Here is a 21,673-nt window from a genome sequence, read left to right on the forward strand (position 1 = left end):
CTCTCCCAGGAGGTTGCAAGGCTGCTGGTAGTTGGGGGGGAGGACAATGGGGTTGTGGTGTTGAGCTGAACCATGACAGTATGGGGCAGGCTCCATGTACCATCTAGTCTTTTCCTGTCTGTATCTCTGTAACCTGCTCCAGCCCTACAACCCTTCGAGATCTCTGCGTTCCTCTAATTCTGGCCCCTTGCACAGCCCCGATTTTCATCGCTCCACCATTGGCGGCCTAGGCCCTATGCTTTGGAATTCCCTCTCTTAACTTCTCTGCCTCTCTACCTCTCTCTCCTTCTTTAAGAAGCTCCTTAAAACCTACCTCTTTGACCAAGCTTCCTAACGTCTCCTTTTTTGACTTGATGTCAATTTCTGTCTGTTTACACTCCTGTGAAGTGTCTTGGGACATTAAAGGCGCTATATAAATGCAAGTAATTGTTGTTGTCATTTTTGTAGTCATTTTTGTACGTGTCGCCAAGAGTAGGTTTTAAAAAGATCAAGACAGTAGGAGGAAAGGAAGACTGAGGGAGTTAAGGAATTCCCCAGTTTTGGTTCTGGATTGAATTTTAAAAAAAATGTTATTTCTCCTTTTACCTTCCCTCTTCTGAATGCACAGAAGTATGTTGGTTATGATTCCATGATGCAGGAGGTGTAGCTGACCAAGCTAGTTCCAATTTTAAATACAGAGTTTATATCATCATTGATCAGTGGAATCAGTTGATAATCTTCTTGTATAAAACCCATATTCAATGTGATTGGCTCCACTTTGCTTAAACTGACTGTTGTATAAAGTGATCATTTAAATTTTATATCTTTGCCATATGCACTGAGTGCAAATTAATATTTTTGTGCCTGTGTCCACATTGACAATAATAAATATTAGTCATAATTGTTGTTCTTGTGTCTTTATTCATCAATATTTTTCTCTCACATAATAACCATTTGGATGATTGCTATAAAGTCAGAGGTTCCTAAGAGTGGTGAGACTGAGCCACATGTCCTGGATTTTTCTCTGATTGTTTAGCAATCATTGCCAGCCTTGTTATCTTACAGTTCCATATGGGAGAGTGAAGCCACAATCACCTCCCTGCATTGTTCCATTGTGTACATATTTCTGTGTGCTCCTGCTTTCCTGTAGGCCTGTTGGAGGCTAGTCAGGATCACAAGAGACCAGTTCTTCCATGTGCTTGGCAGGATGAAGAGGTTATTGTTCCGACAGCAGATCAGGAGACCCGTGAAATGGTGAGACTGAACTGTCTCTGCGTTTATGGTACTCTGGTTATATTAGTGAGTGCCACCATAACTGCATACTCGCCCACAATCAGCCTAAGGTTAAAAAGCCCCTGAAATTTTGATTTATTTGAGAATTAGGCCCACCAGAATTAACCACTTTCTTCCTCCTGTGTACTGAGTGTGAAGTTTTCTTTTTAATCAAACAGCACCATTATTTTGGGGAGGAGAACAGAATTTTCTACAAAATCCGATCTGTAGGGGTGGCTAATATGCTAATGTTAAAAGTTTTGTTAGAATGTGGACAAAGTCTATTAAGAATTCACTGCTAGCTTAAATAAAGCTACAACAGTGCCCCCTATAGAATGCTTTTGACAGTGACTCATGTCAGTTGAACCCAGATGCTTTCGATCAGTTGGCAGCTTGACGGAGTGTTAAAGTGTCAGTGAGTTAACTATGTTAATAATACTTTTGCTTAGATTTTAAATTTTCAACACGTCAGAAAGAAAAAAAGATGATTCAATATTATCATCAATGTAAAGAGTTATTTCCTTTGAGACATGTGTTCTACCATATGCTGCCCATCCTGGTGCAGTGCATTTGGTGCGTCTGGTTTAAGGTCAGCTACAAATTGGGACTTCAGACCAGACGGTTGTAAACAGCATCATCCAAATGTCCTGTCAATCTAAAGAGAAGCACAACATGTGTGTCAGTTTGGTAACGTAACACCACACAACCAATGGGCAGAACCAGAGACTGAGGAGAGTGATTACTGCGTAATCACACTCAGGTCAGGTTGGCCTGAATATTATAAGCTCCATTAAATGTGATCTCAAGGTGGCTTCTAAAAAAGGTAGAATGCAGTTTGTAACATGTACTGATCAATCTCCTTCATTAGATTTTTAATAGGCCCATATTGACCAGGACTGTCTTGTTTTCCAATTACATCTCCTGACTGTTTTCTATGGGTTCACTTGAGTCTAGTGCATAACTATCACTTTTCAACGGCATGCCATGTGACAAGGTGGCCATACCTCAAAGGTACTACACCTGAGGATATCATGCAAGTCCTTAGGAAAGAAATTGGTGATTGGCTGAAATGAAAGTCATCCGTTATTACCAGATATCTGATTCCAATGACAACAACTTGCATTTATATGGCTTCTTTGACGTAGTAGAACATCCAAAAGCATTTCACAGGAGCGTTATCAAAGAAAATATTAGGACAGGTGAGCTAAAGCTTAGTCAAAGAAGTAGGTTTTAAGGAACATCCTAAAGGAGGAGAGAGAGGCAGGGAGGGTTTAGGGAGTGTTTTCCAGAGCTTAGGGCATAGGCAGCCGAAGGCACGGTGGCCAATGGTGGGCGATTAAAATTGGGGATGCACAAGAGGCCAAAACTGGAGGAGCGCAGAGATCTCGGAGGGTTGCCGGGCTGGAGGAAGTTTCAGAGATAGGGAGGGGCAAGGCTATGGAGGGATTTGAAAACAAAGATGAGAATTTTTAAATCGATATGTTGCCGGATCGGGAGCCAATGTAGGTCAAATCAAAAGTAGCAAAACGGAAGGAGGGATTAACCAAGAGAAAACTAAGCAATTAAAACCTTCATTTATTAAAAGCTACCATTCACTAACCAGCAAGTAACACAAAACCAATCATATTGCTCAAATAATTATTTTACACTTTATCGGCCATTTTCTTCCTCACTGAAATGAGTGTTTTCAGCTAGAAATAACATTTATATAACACTTAAAAAAAAAGATACATTTCTGAAAAATCACTAAACTTATCAATAAAATTGGTGAATTAATGTTAGAAATACCCACAAGGAGGTTATGACAAATAGACCTGCCCTTCTGTCCAGAGCCTGGATGTTGAGTCGGGCCTGAGTGCTGGGAATTCCCAGCTACAGTTGACAAACTGTGTGCTTGTGTGTGGGAGGGAGAGGTGCATCATCAGAGTTGTAGTTTTCACACTTTTTCTGTGAGGCAAAAATAGCCAAAGTGCCCCGCGATGCCCACATGATTTGACAATGATAGAAAAGGACTGGAGAGTTCTAGCTCCTGTGGAGAAAGATGCATCCTGGGGATTACAATAACCAGAGTGTACTGTGACTGGCCAAGTAGAAAATTTACTAATATGATTTACAAGCTCTGAAGCACAAATGGTAGAATAAAAATAAAGATGTCTTTCTTTTCCATTATTTAATACATTTTAGGTCACAATAATTTAATATTCTTTCAGTGTTTTATTTAGTTTAAGGCACCAAATAAAAATTCTGAGCTCATGATATTATTTGGCATGAGGCATTATTTGTGTCGCTGAGAGGGTCTGATATTTCCACTGGAACCAAAATGTTTGAGATGTTTTGGTGCTGACCTCGGACATTGCTGCTGGAATCAATTGGTGAGGCCCAATGCTCACCTGTTCAGACTTGGCAATAGGGAAATTTCCCTGGGCAGTGTTATACCAACAACAACTTCAGCAAGAACTACAAATCCACAGTAGGAAGCATTGGGGAGAAGAACATCTTTCATAAGAATGCAAATAACTGAGGAAAAGGAAGGTAGAATAATGTAAATAACTGGGACGAAGAGGCTTTGGGAGGGAAGAACAAACACAGTCACTTGCATTTTAAATTTTGTAAAATAATAGGTACATAGTATTTCCAATAGTCTATCTGTGAAGCCTGTATCTGTCAGTATTGGGAAGGTATGTAGTATTTTAACCAGTCGAGCCATGTGGTATATTGCTTCAGTAAAGTTATAGTATTGCAGTGAGGGATGAACTGCTGCCACTTTTAGGTTGTAGCATAAACAGTGATAAACATCAAAGACCACACTCCATGTCCTGGACTACCCATGAGCAATGCCACAGGAAGTATATTAGTTTATGATAAAAAAGGACACTAAAGTTACATTAATTTAATAAGATAATTGATGCTCACTGACTGATGTGCCATAAAAATCAGAAAATTTAAGAACTTGCATTTATATAGCAACTTTTGCATCCAATGAATTACTTTTGAAATGTAGCCACTGTTGTTATGTAAGCAGATATGGCAGCTAATTTGTGCACAGCAAGGTCCCACAAACAGCATTAAAATAAAAGTCTAGTTCATCTGTTTTGGTGGTGTTGGTTGAGGGATAAACATTGACCAGGCGACCTCTTCTGATCATCTTTAAATAGTCCCACAGGATCTTTTGCATCCACCTCAACAGGCAGACGGGGCCTTCACTTAACATCTCACCTAACAAATGGCACCTCCGACACCGTAGCACCCCCTCAGTACTGCAACCTTTCACTCATCTGCCTGTCTTTCCAACCAATCTCACAAGTGAATGCGGAAATGTGGGCTTTATATACAAAAGGGATCATTTTGCAAGGCTATGCTAGCAGTGAGCGTGGCTCATAAAATTGGGGCTACAATGTTGTGGTCCTATATCCATTGCTGGAGAGGCCCTCCCCCAGGAGTGGAGTCTCAAAAAGTTAGCTCCAAAGAATTTATTACAAGAACTCCAAGATGATTGAACAAATTGCTAAGTGATTGGAGGCAGAGCAGAGCAATTCGATAAAATTGCAAAGCCACTGCACAAAAAGCAAAATGATTGAGTAATTACAATAGTGAACTGGGAGGGAATGGCACAGGAGAAACGACATGCAAAAAAAAATATTTTTGTTGCATTTGTTAAGAGATTGATGGGGTGCTCACTAAAAGGTTGCTGATGCGCCCAAGAGGTTGTCAAATGTGCCCATTTAGAGATTGTCTGTGTGCTCATTATAGGTTACTGATGTACCTATTAAGAAATTGCCAGTGTGCTCATTATAGTTTACCGATGTGTCCTAGTTTAACAGATTGTAAATGTGGCCCATTTATTCTGGTGAAGGTTTAACAAATTCCTGACTCAGCAGGTGAAAGCATGTTGATTTATATGTGAATTCCAATCTCTGCATCAGTATTAAATGAGGTACAAGTGAACCTACCAATTAGTGTTCATTTGTGCTTTGGGCTTGCATTGACTACAGACTGCCTTAACTTGTATTATATTAGTCCCTTTTTAGCCATCAGAAAATGAGAGTTTTCTTTCTTCATTTGGAGCTTGATACAAATGCAGGCCTCAGAGGAGAAAGAACAGCATTGTGAACCATTGTGGCACCCAGTCTTTTACAGGAAGAATTCATGTTTCATTTCAGATTCACCTGTCATCAATTCCTTACCCACCTTCAGCTCATAGTTTGTTTTAAGTTTTTAAACTTCAGCTGGTGATATTTAAAGCAATCTCGGGATCCTCTGAACTATTTGGTCAGAGTTATCCCAGTCCTCTTTATAAACTATATGAGTTATTTTTGCAGACCCTAACATATTTAAAGGTGTCATTGACATTAAACAACACATCGCAGATACATTCCAAAGAAGGAGTAAATTGAATTCAGCCTTCACTTGCCAAAGCTGCTGGGCATGAATTTAGCTGGAAAAAAACAGGGAAAAAAAATAGAAATACTTGCAGTTCTCACATCTCTCCGAAACATCTCACCATGAATTAATTGAAGTGTGGTTATGTCGACAAAATGGTAGCCAATTTGGATACTGCAAGTTCCCACAAACAGCAATGAGATGAATGCCCAGTTAATCAGCAGTTATTTTCCAATTTTCTGCCACTCTACAGATTAAACATTATAGTGTACAGACAAAATCCTGATCAATCACCATCCAATAGCTCTCAGTAATACCTTCATGTTGCTCTCATAAGGCATTAATATCTGTTCCTCTCTCCTGAAGGTATTGACTCACATGAAGGTACAATTTCATGGGCGGCAGTCGCCCTCTTATACCCCACCCAGTGGTGGCTCTTTACATGTGAGCCTGGGCAGTGAATGGCAGCATGTTATTTATTTAATTGTAGAGGACATTCCACTCAAGCTTGACCTTCTTCTTACCTGGAGTCCGCCTATGTACACTTGAGCTATCTGGGGAGATAGCATTATGAACCTTATCAGACATCAAGGATATGGAACAATAACAGCTGCTCTGAGCACAGAACAACAGCAAAAAAACAGAATTAAGAATGTTCTAGATGAAAGTTTTTTTTATGTACATATGGATTATTAAAATAACAAAATTATCAAGGTTGCAACGTAATGAAAGGATTCAAATCCAAGTTAAAAACAATTTAAGTTTTGCCCTCGCAGTTTATGCTATTGTCTCGCCCCTCGATTAAATTAGAATCATAGAATGGTTACAGCACAGCAAGAGGCCATTCAGCCCATTGAGCCTGTGCTGGCTCTTTGTAAGACCAATCCAACGAGTCCGATTCCCCCCTCATTCCTCATAGCCCTGCAAATTTTTTCCCTAAAGTATTTATCTAATTCCTTTTTGAAAGCCACGATTGAATCTGTATCCACCACCCTTTCAGACAGTGCCTTCCAGATCATAACTACTCGCTGCGCAAAAAAGTTTTTCCTCATGTTGCCTTTGGTTCTTTTGCCAATCATCTTAAATGTGTGTCCTCTGGTTCTCGACCCTTCCACCAATGAGAACAGTTTCTCTTTATTTACTCTATCTAAACTTTTCATGATTTTGAACACCTCTATTAAATCTCCTCTTAAACCTTCTCTGCTCTAAGGAGAACAACCCCAGCTTCTCCAGTCTATCCATGTAGTTGAAGTCCCTCATCTCTGGAACTATTCTAGTAAATCTTTTCTGCACCCTCTCTAAGGCCTTCACATCCTTCCCAAATTGAGGTGCCCAGAATTGGACACAATACTCCAGCTGTGGCCGAACCAGTATTTTATAAAGGTTCAACATAACTTCCTTGCTTTTGAACTCTATGCCTCTATTTATAAAGCCCAGGATCCTGTATGCTTTTTTACCTGCTTTCTCAACCTGTCCTGCCACCTTCAAAAGGTTTGTGCACATATACCCCCAGGTCTCTCTGTTCCTGCACTCCCTTTAGAATTGTACCCTTTAGTTTATATTGCCTCTCCTCATTCTTCCTGCCAAAATGTATCACTTCGCACTTCTCTGTGTTAAATTTCATCTGCCATGTATCCACCCATTCCACCAGCCTGTCTATATCTTCTTGAAGTCTATCACTATCCTCCTCACTGTTTACTGCACTTCCAGGTTTTGTGTCATCTGCAAATTTTGAAATTGTGCCCTGTACACCCAAGACCAAGTCATTAATATATATCAAAAAAAGCAGTGGTCCTAGTACCGACCCCTGGGGAACACCACTGTACACCTTCCTCCAGTCTGAAAAACAACCGTTCACCACTACTCTCTGTTTCCTGTCACTTAGCCAATTTCGTATACATGCTGCCACTGCCCCACGGGCTTCAGTTTTGCTGACAAGCCTATTATGTGGCACTTTATCAAACACCTTTTGAAAGTCCATGTACATAACATCAACCACATTGCCCTCATCAACCCTTTCTGTTCCCTCATTAAAAAACTCAATCAAGTTAGTTAAACACAATTTGCCTTTAACCAATCCATGCTGTCTTTCCTTTATTAATCCACACTTGTCCAAGTTGATATTAATTTTGTCCTGGATTATCATTTCTAAAAGCTTCCCACCACCGAGGTTAAACTGACTGGCCTGTAGTTGCTGGGGTTATCCTTACACCCTTTTTTTGAACAAGGGTGTAACATTTGCAATTCTCCAGCCCTCCGGCACCACCCCCATATCTAAAGAGGATTGGAAGATTATAGCCAGCATCTCCGCAATTTCCACCCTTACTTCCCTCAGCAACCTAGGATGCATCCCATCCGGACCGGGTGACTTATCTACTTTAAGTACAGCCAGCCTTTCTAGTACCTCCTCTTTATCAATGTTTAGCTCCTCCAGTATCTCAACTACCTCCTTTTTTACTGTGACTTTGGCAGCATCTTCTTCCTTGGTAAAGACAGATGCAAAGCACTCATTTAGTACCTCAGCCATGCCCTCTGCCTCCATGTGTAGATCTCCTTTTTGGTCCTTAATCAGCCCCATCCCTCCTCTTACTACCAGTTTACTATTGATATGACTTTTGGATTCCCTTTTATGTTGGCCGCCAGTCTATTCTCATACTCGCTCTTTGCCCCTCTTATTTCCTTTTTCACTTCTCCTCTGTGCTTTCTATATTCAGCCTAGTTCTTACTTGTATTATCAACCTGACATCTGTCTTACGCCCCCTTTTTCTGCTTCATGAACACACTTCAGAAATTCCTCCCCCTCTTTGCCCTTTACACTATTACTATCCCAGTCTATATTAGGATAGTTGAAGTCCCCCATTATCACTACTCTATAGTTCTTGCACCTCTCTGTAATTTCCCTGCAAATTTGCTCCTCTATATCCTTCCAATTAGTTGGTGGCCTATAGGACGCATCCAGTAGTGTAATGGCATCTCTATTGTTTCTTAACTCTAACCAAGTAGAGTCTGTCCCTGACCCCTCCAGGACATCCTCTCTCTCCAGCACTGCAATATTCTCCTTAATCAATACTGCCATCCCCCCTCCTTTTTTTCCTTCCCTATCTTTCCTGAAGACCTTGTATCCAGGAATATTTAGTAGCCAATCCTGCCCTTTTTTGAGCCAGGTCTCTGTTATCGCCACAATGAATGGTGATGGACAATTAAACAACTAACGGGAGGAGGAGGCTGTGTAAACATCCCCATCCTCAATGATGGCGCAGTCCAGCACGTGAGTGCAAAAGACAAGGCTGAAGCGTTTGCAACCATCTTCAGCCAGAAGTGCCGACTGGATGATCCATCTCGGACTCCTCCCGATATCCCCACCATCACAGAAGCCAGTCTTCGGCCAATTTGATTCACTCCACCTGATATGAAGAAACGGCCGAGTACACTGGATATAGCAAAGGCTATGGGCCCTGACAACATCCCAGCTGTAGTGCTGAAGCCTTGTGCTCCAGAACTAGCTGTGCCTCTAGCCAAGCTGTTCCAGTACAGCTACAACACTGGCATCTACCCGACAATGTGGAAAATTGCCCAGGTATGTCCTGTCCACAAAAAGCAGGACAAATCCAATCCAGCCAATTACTGCCCCATCAGTCTACTCTCAATCATCAGCAAAGTGATGGAAGGTGTCGCCAACAGTGCTCAGTTTGGGTTCTGCCAGGACCACTTGGCTCCAGACCTCATTACGGCCTTGGTCCAAACATGGACAAAAGAGCTGAATTCCAGAGGTGAGGTGAGAGTGACTGCCCTTGACATCAAGGCACCAAGGAGCCCTCGTAAAATTGAAGTCAATGGGAATCAGGGGGAAAACTCTCCAGTGGCTGGAGTCATACCTAGCACAAAGGAAGATGGTAGTGGTTGTTGGAGGCCAATCATCTCAGCCCCAGGACATTGCTGCAGGAGTTCCTCAGGGCAGTGTCCTAGGCCCAACCATCTTCAGCTGCTTCATCAATGACCTTCCCTCCATCATAAGGTCAGAAATGGGGATGTTCGCTGATGATTGCACAGTGTTCAGTTCCATTCGCAACCCCTCAAATAATGAAGCAGTCTGAGCCCGCATGCAGCAAGACCTGGACAACATCCAGGCTTGGGCTGATAAGTGACAAGTAACATTCACGCTAGACAAGTGCCAGGCAATGACCATCTCCAACAAGAGAGAGTCTAACCACCTCCCCTTGACATTCAACGGCATCGCCGAATCCCCCACCATCAATATCCTGGGGGTCACCATTGACCAGAAACTTAACTGGACCAGCCATACAAATACTGTGGCTACAAAAGCAGGTCAGAGGCTGGGTATTCTGCGGCGAGTGACTCACCTCCTGACTCCCCAAAGCCTTTCCATCATCTACAAGGCACAAGTCAGGAGTGTGATGGAATACTCTTCACTTGCCTGGATGAGTGCAGCTCCAACAACACTCAAGAAGCTCGACACCATCCTGGACAAAGCAGCCCGCTTGATTGGCACCCCATCCACCACCCTAAACATTCACTCCCTTCTTCACCGGCGCACAGTGGCTGCAGTGTGTACCATCCACAGGATGCATTGCAGCAACTCGCCAAGGCTTCTTTGACAGCACCTCCCAAACCCGCGACCTCTACCACCTAGAAGGACAAGAGCAGCAGGTACATGGGAACAACCCCACCTGCACGTTCCCCTCCAAGTCACACACCATCCTGACTTGGAAATATATCGCTGTTCCTTCATCGTCGCTGGGTCAAAATCCTGGAACTCCCTTCCTAACAGCACTGTGGGAGAACCTTCACGACAAGGACTGCAGCGGCTCAAGAAGGCTGCTCACCACCACCTTCTCAAGGGCAATTAGGGATGGGCAATAAATGCCGGCCTCGCCAGTGACGCCCACATCCCATGAACGAATAAAAAAAACGACATCATATTCCCATGTGGCTACTTGTGCCTGCAGATCACCAATCTTATTTACCACGCTTCGTGCGTTTACAGATATGCACTCTAGACCAATCTTAGACCTTGTATTCTCTCTTAGTCTGATCCCACTTAATACTGCACTATTTCTTACCCTAGTGTTATCTGTCTCTCCCAATCCTTTGTGCACCTTGTTTCTCCTTTCTAATGCTACGCCCTGGTGCCCTTCCCCCTCCCAAATTAGTTTCAACTATAGTCTAGTCTATAGTCTTTAAATTATAGTCTTGTAATTCAACAGCTTGCACTTGTCGAAAAATGTCCTAAGGGTGCTTCACAAAAGAGAGGAATGGATGCCAACAATTTGAGGGGTAGTTAAGGGAGATGGCTGTATGCTTGATTAAAGAGAGAAGTTGTTAAATGCAAAGGGAGAAGTAAAGAGGCAGAGTGTTTTAGGGTGTTAGTAGGTAGGGCTGCTTTGATTGAAGGCTGAGCCACAGATCATGGAGAAGAGGGAGAGGAGTCAGAACCAGGGGATCAATGGGCAGAAGAGTAAGGCTGGGGAAAATTGCAGAGGTAGGAAGTGGATGTAACGTGGGAGAAGGTTGCAGAAATTAGGTGAGGCGCAGTCCTGGACGGATTTGCAAATGAGTACGAGGATTTTAAATTCAATGCGCTGGGGGACAGGGAACTAGTGCAGTAGAGCAAGGGGGGAGTCCTGCCCACTTATCTGTTACTCTTTCTGGTTCTTCCTTCTCAGACCAATTCAGATGGATTATACACAGCGCCATGATATTCAAAGAACAAATTCAGCCCCAGCTTGAAACCAGTTTGTCATTCCCCTACCTGTTTATTCCACATTCTTATTAATCCAGCAAAATAGTCTTCAATCCTGGCCTCTGATGGCTTTAGTTCACTTATTGACATTTAAGATCAAGATTATACCTTCAGTTAAAGTGTATGCAAGCATCACAAAGATCATTTAAAAAATGTCCTTGCTCTGAATTTAGGTTGGTACACATGGCGATTTGGGGCGGTGGTGGGGAGGAATTGAACTTGAGGAAGGGGTGCAAAATAGGTGGCAGTAGGTCAGCTGCCCGTTATACACCCGCCTGGTTTTTCTTTCCATTGACTTTGACAGCAGTGAAATTGGGCTGGGAGTATAACTGACAGCCAATCTGCTATCATCTGTTTTGCAAACTGTCCAAGTTCAATTCCCCTGCCTCCCCTGCCCCGTAGAGTTTTAAAACTGTGCATTTTAAGAAGCTATCACCTTAAGGAAGGAGATTTTGCAAGATACTCTCTATATTTGTAAACCCACTACTAATATCATCAATGTGCCATTAAATTCTTTGTATGAATGTCAGATTCTTTGTCCCACCAATTTTTCTCCCTTCATCTTCTGAAGACAATAACGTAGACCAAAACATGGTTCCATTGGCGCTGGCAGTCTTTCAGTATCCCACCCAAATGGCCATCCTTCATGCATGAGTCCAGATAGTGACAGTGCATGTCATTAATCAGTGGGGGAGCGGGGGGGTGGAGGGGGGAGAGGAGAGGAACACAGTTTGGCCCAATGATGTCCTCACTTAATATCTATTAATTTTATAGTTGGATGTTTATCACAAATGGCAACCCTGATTGATTTTATTTCCCTGCCTAGCTCAGAGACACTGAGGTCAATGATACCATTCTTACCACCATCTTGGCTGAGAATAGCTAACTCAGCAAAGCCCAGAGATCAAGTCCAGGACATGTTTGAATCCCTTCATGGCCTCGCCCCTCCCTCCTTCGGTAACCTCCTCCAGCTCTACACTCCAAACTCTCCGTTTTTCTTACTGGCCTCTTACGCATCCCATCCTCTTCTCCCTTCCCCCCACCTCGGGTGCATTCAGCTGCTTAGTCACCATGCTTTTGGAATTCTTTCCCCAAGCCCCTCCACCTCCCTCTTCTCCTTTAAGACCTTCCTTAAAACTCACCTCTTTGACCAAGCATTTGGTCGGCCCTCCTCATGTTTCCTTCTTTGGCTCAGCTTCCATTTTTTGGTCTCTATGTGAAGCACTTTGGGACATTTTTCTACCTTAAAAGGTGCTATATAAATGCAAGTTTTTGTTGTTGTCGACCCTCAACAACAACTTGCATTTATATAGTGCCTTTAACGTAGTAAAACGTTCCAAGGTGCTTCACAGGAGCGATTATCAAACAAAATTTGACACAGATCCACATAAGGAGATATTAGGACAGGTGACCAAAAACTTGATCAAAGAGGTAGGTTTTAATAAACATCTTAAAAGGAGGAGAGAGGTGGAGAGGTTTAGGGAGACAATTCCAGAGCTTAGGGCCTAGGCAGCTGAAGGCACAGCTGCCAATGGTGGAGCGATTAAAATCGGGGACGCACAAGAGGCAAGAATTGGAGGAGCGCAGAGATCGCGGAGGGGTTGTAGGGCTGGAGAAGGTTACAGAGATAGGGAGGGGCGAGGCCATGGAGGGATTTAAAAACAAGGATGAGAATTTTAAAATCGAGACGCCCCAGACCTGGAGCCAATGTAGGACAGCAAGCATAGGGGCAATGGGTGAACGGGACTTGGTGCGAGCTAGGATACGGGCAGCAGAGCTTTGGATGAGCTCAAGTTTATGGAGGGTCGAAGATGGGAGGCCGACCAGGAAAGCTTTGGATTAGTCAAGTCTAGAGGTAACAAAGGCATGGACAAGGGTTTCAGCAGCAGATAAACTGAGGCAGGGGCGGAGACAGGCGATGTTACAGAGGTGGAAGTAGGTGGACTTGGTTTTCCTCCTCGTGTATGGTGCAGGAGGTGCATTTCTAAACTGAACCATTAAGGGAGATCCCAAAGTAGCCCTCTTAACAAAGCTTGTATTTTTTTTTTCTTTTAATATGCTCTTAATTCAATGTAAAAATTGGCAGTCTCTGGGAAAGAGAAATAGCCTCATATCATTGGGCACAGAACAACTATATTGTGAAATATATGGGTGGAAACAATGTCAAACAAACTACACCCTATACAAATGAAGATAGATTAGATGAACATGCTGTACTTTTGTGAATATGTAGGGCCATTGTTGAGCTACATTCACAAAGGAGCGTTTGTTACAATTGACCTTTTACACCTGGTTCTGTGTAAACAGTGGGTTGATTGAAGCTGTAAATATCACACGCACAAAGGTGGAACAGTACAGCATAGAATCAACTGCTGGGTTCTCCTGTATTTAACGGTTTCAAGGCTGAGTGGATAGCCTCAGGCAGGTCAATGGCAACATTTGGAACCAATTGGACAAACGTGGAATTTAATGCAAATACAAACTGCAAATTTAATTGAAAGGTTAAAAAGGTTTTGGCTCCACTTCATACGTCTACTGAGCCCAGTTGCCATAATCTGAGATCAGTGTACAAAACTGCTGAATGTAGATGGAGTTGCGTGGCCCTGACTATAATCGTTGGGCTATAGATGGCTTTTGACTGTGGTGTCCAGAAATGCTTGAAATGTCAATCTAATTCCAGAGCCTACATTTTCCGATTGCAGGCTCGTTCCTTGCCAACTGACAAGACATAGAATCATACAGTGCAGAAGCAGGCCATTCAGCCCATCATGCCTGTGCCAGCTCTTCAATTAGTCCCACTCCCCTGCTCTTTCTCCATAGCCGTGCAACCTTTTCCTTTTCAAGTATATATCTAAATCCCCTTTGATAGTTACTACTGACTCTGCTTCCGCTATCCCTTCTGGCAGCGCATTCCAGCTCATAACAACTCGCTGTGTAAAAAAAAAATCTCCCCATCTCCCCTCTGGTTCTTTTGCCAATTACCTTAAATCTGTGTCCTCTGGTTACCAACCCTCCCGCCAGTGGAAAACCGCAGGAGCGCTGCCACTGGATTTCCTGATCTGCACTGGTGGTCGACAAGGTTTCCTACTGGCAGCACTTGCTCAGAATATTATCCTGCAAAAGTCTGATCTTTTCAACACTAAAGTTCTTTTTCCAGTTATTTGTTTGTCTGATAGCGTGCAGGTATTAATTAATTTACACCAGCAGCAAGGCAAATATCAGAATTCAAGGCTGTCATCCCGAACTCTACTCTGCTCTGAACTTCCCCCTATCCAGGTTTGTACTTGGCAAAAGATGGCAGTTGTGCCAATAATATACTGCTAGCTTTCAATAGAGATAAGATTTAAATTATTTTTGAGACATGCACACACACATTGCAAAATATTTACTGGCATTTAGATGAAATCAATTGTAGGCTGACTCTGACCTCTAATTATCAATATATTAGTATGCCCAGTTCCTGTACTCACATCACACTGCTTGGTTGGATACCAAAACAAACCTCATGTCTGCTCTGATCCATTTTTCCTTGTTCAGGTTGAATGAATCCTGATGTCCAAACACATCTCAGTACATAAAGCAGCATATCCAGCATAAGCTTCATCCCAGGTCAACTGTCTGACCCAAAATTGGGTCTGGCCACTTTTCAGGCATCAGGCCCTTTGCATATGCTAATGAGAGGCTAGCGTCTGTTTAAAGACCCTTTTCATAAATTGGGCTGCTCCGCTCAGGTTTTCGGGACGTGGATGTGGCCTAGCCTTACCAAAAGGCAAGTTGGTCATTTTTTAAGGTGAAGCCAGGAGGAGCAGTTGTACTCCTCCCGTTCCACAGTACTTCCAGTGGCCGCTGCCGGCCGTCCTGCCCTCCACACCTCCCCCTCCCCCCCCACCCCCCCACAGTCCTGGGACTTACCTCAGGGCCGCTGAAGGTGAGGTGGGTGACCTGAATTGCAGGCTTCCATTGGGCCAGTTGCCTGTGGAGGTGAGACAGGCACCGGCAGCTGGCCCAGAATATTAAGATGAGGCCTGAGGACTAATTTCTTGCAATCTTCGGTTCTCTGACCTCAGGTGCAGGGATCGGTCCCCTCACCCATATGGCACTTTAAAAAACAGCCCAAAGGAATTTCTAGGCCTTGGGTGTCCTGTCCAGCCAAGAAAGAGTCTTCCGAAATCTAGAAAAGAAGTCAGACGCAGAGAGCGAAAGATTTCTACTTCAGTTTAGTGCCGACTAGTTTCAGAGAAAGTGCTAGTCAGAAAAGTGGAGTTAGCCCACTAACTGGGTAATGTGATGTGCTTTGTTATTTCAAACATTCCAGGGAGCGATACAAAATAGATTAAAATTCACTAAGTGTAATTCTGTTGATTCATATATTATATCAGAAATAAATCATCCTCTTGATTTATCGGCCTAGTATCAAAAGATAGAAATGCCAGTGTGTGAGATTAAGACTTCGAATTCACGCAATGTGGCGTTTCATTGTTACAACCCCCCAGGTCACAATACCTTTCCACCATCTACAAGGCACAAGTCAGGAGTGTGATGGAATACTCTCCACTTGCCTGGTTGAGTGCAACTCCAACAACACTCAAGAAGCTCAACACCATCCAGGACAAAGCAGCCCGCTTGATTGGCACCCCATCCACCACCCGAAACATTCACTCCCTCCACCACCGGCGCACCATGGCTGTTGTGTGTACCATCTACAGGATGCACTGCAGTAACTCGCCAAGGCTTCTTCGACAACACCTCCCAAACCTGCAACCTCTACCACCTAGAAGGACAAGGGCAGCAGGCACATGGGAACAACACCTGCACGTTCCCCTCCAAATCACACACCATCCCGACTTGGAAATATATCGCCGTTGCTTCATCGTCGCTGGGTCAAAATCCTGGAACTCCCCACTTAACAGCACTGTGGGAACAACCATCACCACACGGACTGCAGGGGTTCAAGAAGGCTGCTAATCGCCACCTTCTCAAGGGCAATAAGGGATGGGCAATTAATTGCTGGCCTTGCCAGCGACGCCCACATCCCATGAACGCATAAAAAAAAAATACAACTAGATATCGGGCAGTAAAGGTAAACTCCAGGCTCTCCTGTAAGTAGATCCCATGTCCCTTATAATCCAGACACATAAGGGACATGGGATCCACTTACAGGAGTGACCGATAGTGCTGAATCTGAGAGAACAACTCGGGCAAATCTGAAATTTGTACCATGAAAACATACCCACCACTAGAATCCCAAGAGTCATGGAAAATACCTGTTTGGGTTTCTGTTTTATTCCACTGGCAACAGCTATATGCATTAAGTGACTAAACAGTTTGACAGAGCGGAACTCCTTTAGTTTGATGCTAAACATTATCATCTTGAACCAGGGAAATGCATAATTCAGCAATCTTTTCCCCAGGAGTCTACAAAATACACTCTGGATGATCCTAACCTACGTACAGGTTTGAATTCCATTCAGATGACAAATCAGCACAAAAGTCCTTACTGTGCAGAGAAGTTTGAAGTAAAGCACCAGTCCGGTCAATGGGTTCCTGTTATTTGACCATCAAAAGTTTCAATTAGCACAGTCCATGTTTACAGTTTCAAATTTTACTCAGGAGTTGGATACATGTAAGATATGCTTCTGGGGTGACGGTGAGGGGGAATCAAAGTCTTGTAGTATAAGTGGGATTGAATACAATCTAACTGACTGCAGTTTTCTGGCTTCTGCTGCTCATATGGTGACTGATTCAGGGAAGGGATGGGGTGGACAACTATTCAGAGCTTTCTTTTTTAAATAATGTACACATCTGTTGCATCACGTGAAACCTCATTATGCTGCACACAGTATACTGGAAGCAACCCGAGGGAGTAAGCTGTTTTCAGTTCAGGTTTTGTGTTTAAAGCCTTATGTCTATTTGTTTTTGCTTACAAGCAAACAAGACAGACGAGAGTAAACAGTCTGACACAGCTCTTGCATGAAGTAGTTGGCATCGCCACATCAGGTTCAGTGCGTGGCCAGCGGTGCACTAGCGCTGCAGGGGATACTATCGCTACTGTCTCTGGGAACAGCCTGAGTTCTTGGAGGACTCAACAACATGTTGCATTTATATAGCGCCTTTAACGTAGTAAAAACGTCCCAAGGCACTTCACAGGAGTGTTATCAGACAAAATGTGACACCGAGCCACACTCAGACATCTGCCCTGACATGTCCGGGGGCATGGTACATATCGTTTCAATAGGATTGATGTGACTTGGAAGCAGGGCTAAGGAGACCTCTCGCTCCCTCTGCACCACAATCAGCGACTGCTCATTCAACCAGTGGGGGTGAAATCCGACGTGGGCAGGGATGAAAAATGGGCAGTGTGGCATCTGCTGCCCATTAGGCATCCTGTTCAATATTCAGTTTCATATTGACTTCAACGGAAATGAATATTGTGCGGGACGTATCTACCTCGGACACATACCCACCACTAGATTCCCGAGACTCGGGGAAAGTACCTGTTTACGTTTCTGTTTTATTCCACTGGCAACAGCTATATGTAAAAAGTGACTAAACAGTCTGACAGAGCAGAACTGCTTTAGTCTGATGCTATACATTGGCCCAGAAATTCCATTGACTTCATTGGAACTGAATGTTGAGCAGGACGCATAACTGGTGGCTGATGCGATACCGCCCGTTGTTGCGTCCCCCCCCCAAGTCAAATTTCACCCCCACTATGTTCCTTCCCTCTGGAAATTCCATGCCCACTTTTTGCTCCCTCTCTCCCTGCTTTCAAAAACCTCCTCCAAACCCTACTGTTCATCTCTCCAAGCCTTTCCATCTCTCTCCCCTTTCTCCACGCTCAGCGTTCACTGTATGCCTTTCCCCATTATAGTGAAGTGCTCAGAGACATGGTCCGCGTGTAAGGAGCATTCTAGAGATGCTCTTGATGTCATTGTAGAGAGAAAAAAAACCTTTCCGTTAGTGCAGAAAAAGTGGGCACTTCTGTTTTTGTGCACACTGTGGAATAACAGCGGAGGCAATCAGACAAGCTGTTGTACCGCAAGCTGATTCTGGGCAAAAATTGGCATTCCAAGTGCTTCAGGTCTGGCCGCATGAATAAAACAATGCAGGTGGCTGCATATCTCTGGCAATGCACCACTGCCTCCCATGAATGTTCAAATAAAACAGCATCGGGTTGGTATGAAAAGATTGCTGCCTCCGGTGAGGAAGGGAAAGAGAGCGACCTTTGCTCCATTTGTTTCAAAATGATAATTCAGTAGTTAAGAACATTTGGGAAAACAATGTTGGGAATTACTGATATAATCCTCAGTCACTACTACCAGCAGGAATGGCAGACCTCACATATAACTGAACTGGGAGTGTATACAAAATAGCATTGACATATAACAGTACTGCTTACTGCAACACAATGCCAACTAAAATATAGGCCTCAACTTTAACTCTGGCTGGGTTTTGGGTGGTGGGTTGCAGGGCCAGTTAAATACTGACCTGCTGCAGCAAGAAACAGGCCCGGGCTATTTTAACTCCCAGGGCCTTATTAACATACCGCTAGTCGACTTCCTGCATAGAATGGGCTGGAAGCAGCTGCTGGCCTGCGGAGAATAGGGCAGCCCATGGCCGCCCGCCGGCAAGCAGGTAAGTAAATGGAGACGAGGGTTTGTTCCGGGAGGGTCTTGTGGGAGAGGAAGGGATTGTGTGGGAGGAGTCCAGGTCAGGGAGGCTTAAACTTTCCTTGTGGGCCCCTGAGGACGCTGCTTCTGCTCGTCCTGACCCCACAAGGAAAGTAAAGCCACTGTGGCTTTCCCGCTCAGGCTGGTGTTAAAATAGCAGTCAGGGCCTGACGACATCATTGAGCCCGTTTTTCTGCTTTGGGTGGCCAGCTTAGCTGCCTGAGTCAAAATCAAGGATGGCAGGATCCAGGCCGCTTCAGGGGGGTAAGTAACCCGGGGCATTTTAACTGTTCATCCACCCAGTTTCTGCCAGCCGATAGGGTTAAAATCGTCCCCATAGTTTTTGGACTTTCTCAGTGACCCCAAAAGTGATCGCAGCATCTACCTTCTCTCTCCTGCCATTGAGAAAGAAAAGTAAAACAGCCCTTACGATTTTCAGTAATTACAACCTAATTCACTGATTCCAGCTCTCTTGATGTCACTGCCTGGTGTGATACAAAGACATAAAGGCCAAGTTCATATTCCAATGTGTGCTGAGTTAATTCCAGCTGGGTTAGGGAAGAAAAAAATAAACAGTCATGATAGTTGGAAAGTTCACATCTGCAGACTTCAGGTGCTGGCAACAATGGGCGTGGCTGAGATTCCTTACATGGTCAAATAGCCTGCTGACACTTACCGTCTAGCCTTGCATATTTTAAAAAATGTATTCATTCTCGAGATGTGGGGATCACTGGCAAGGCTGACATTTATTGCCCATCCCCAATTGCCCTGACTACAACTGGATGGCTGGCTAGTCCACTTTAAGAGGGCAGTTGAGAGTTGACCACGTTGGTGTGGGACTGGAATCACATGAAGCCCAGATCAAGTAAGGACGGCAGGTTTCCTTCCCTAAAGTACATTAGTGAACCAGTTGGGTTTTTAACGACAATCTGACAGCTTCGTGGTAACTTTTACTGATACCAGCTTTTAAAAACTGAGTTCAAATTCTCAAACTACCGTGGTAGAATTTGAACTGGATTACTAGTTCAAGCCTCTGGATTACTAGTCCAGTAACATAACCACTACACCACCATACCCCATATAGGGGATAGCTACATGGGTGATATACTGATAGGCAGCCAGCACCCATGGAACCGTACCTCGGTGAGAGTCAATGCTTTCAGGAGAGGAAGGAAAGACATTTGGGGGAAAATTTCACCAATTCAATCCTTACTGAATGACAAACCAGCAAAAACAAAAGCAACTTTGAGTTTGACCTGAATATAACTTGTGGAAATGTTTGTTGAAAGCGTAAATGTGGAGAGATGTTTATCATTGATCCAGCACTGTGCTCGCTCCGCTATGTAGGGGAGCGCACAAACAAGGCTGCTGGTCGAAGGAAACTTTTGGTTTAACAGAACTTTCTCACTTCACCACAACTGTGCTACTTTTTTTGTTTTACTTCAGTGCAGGTGAAGAAAGCCAGCTCCCATTTCAACCCCTCAGCAGTAAAGAAACGGCATCTGCCAGCTGTGTCAACAAGAGGGAGCCCGTGAAACCGTAAGAGCGTGCACCTTTTATATAGAAATCAAAAGAGCCATTCAACAGAGCTCGTAATATCGATTTGTTATTCTATGCAACAAATGGCCTAAGGTGCATGATTGCTGACAGTTCAGGTAAAGCATTAACAAAATACAGCTTGACTTCCATAAGCTCAAGCCCTTTCAAACAGGAAAGGCACACAAGATTTTCCACTGTTGACACACCAAGCAGTGCTTGTTAGAAGCTAAGCTGTATAGTGAGCTAAGGCAACACGTCCCTTTCATTTTTGTTTGTGTGGTGAATACATGGATTGCTGTGCTCCCAGTATTTCTGATTGAATATTACTAGATCATACATGGAAGCCCATGCAGTATTAATTAGCAAATGAATGCAATAGGGAGTACTGTATTCTGAATGTGTTGATGCACCTGTTTCCTGAATGTTCTGTATTAATCATTTTTGTTCTACTGAGGGTTGAGAGGAAACCTTTTAGAGGTATACAAAATATTAAATGGTATACAAAAGGTAAATTGTAGTAAACCTAGACAGTGGAAAATGGGGACACAGTTTCAACCTGATAAAAAGCACATTTAAAACTGATGTGATGAAGTTTTTCTTTACACAAAGAGTGCTGAATGCTTGGAATGGATTTCCAGGAAGTAGAAACCTTGGAATCATTTAGCTGTCATGATGGATGGGCCAAATGGCACGTTCTCATCCGCACTTATCTTGTGGCCTTGTGCTTTTTAAGCATTATCATCTTAAAGAGGATAGCGTGGCTCAGTTGGTAAATGCATGAGATGTTTTATTGAACCGAACAGACCAAGGAAATCTCAGGATCAACCCCTGAGCTCTGCTGATTTAGCCACTCGCACAAAGGATCAGTGTGGGGGTGTTACAAGTGATCTTAGCATCCTGCATGCAGTTAGGGAGAGAAAAAAGTCATCCAGGGCTCCTATTCCTGATTGCTACCTCTTGCTAGAATTAATTGCATGCGGGCATTGGATGAGGGATTGGATCAGGCTTGACGGTGAAGCCTCACTGTAGTTGAATAGCCTGCCAGCACTGTCCGCTGAGAAATGGCGATGTA

General features: G+C 43.8%; 1 long non-coding RNA gene across 1 annotated transcript in view; it reads left to right on the top strand.

Moving 5' to 3' along the window:
* Positions 1-21,673, top strand: part of LOC137344522 (uncharacterized) — a 58,965-nt gene that overhangs the window by 24,371 nt on the left and 12,921 nt on the right. The window contains exon 2 of the long non-coding RNA XR_010968373.1: positions 20,509-20,601. This is a non-coding gene — a long non-coding RNA (uncharacterized lncRNA). The remainder of the gene's footprint in view (positions 1-20,508; positions 20,602-21,673) is intronic.

This window comes from Heptranchias perlo, chromosome 27 (genome assembly GCF_035084215.1).
Source record: "Heptranchias perlo isolate sHepPer1 chromosome 27, sHepPer1.hap1, whole genome shotgun sequence".
Taxonomy (NCBI): Eukaryota; Metazoa; Chordata; class Chondrichthyes; order Hexanchiformes; family Hexanchidae; genus Heptranchias; species Heptranchias perlo.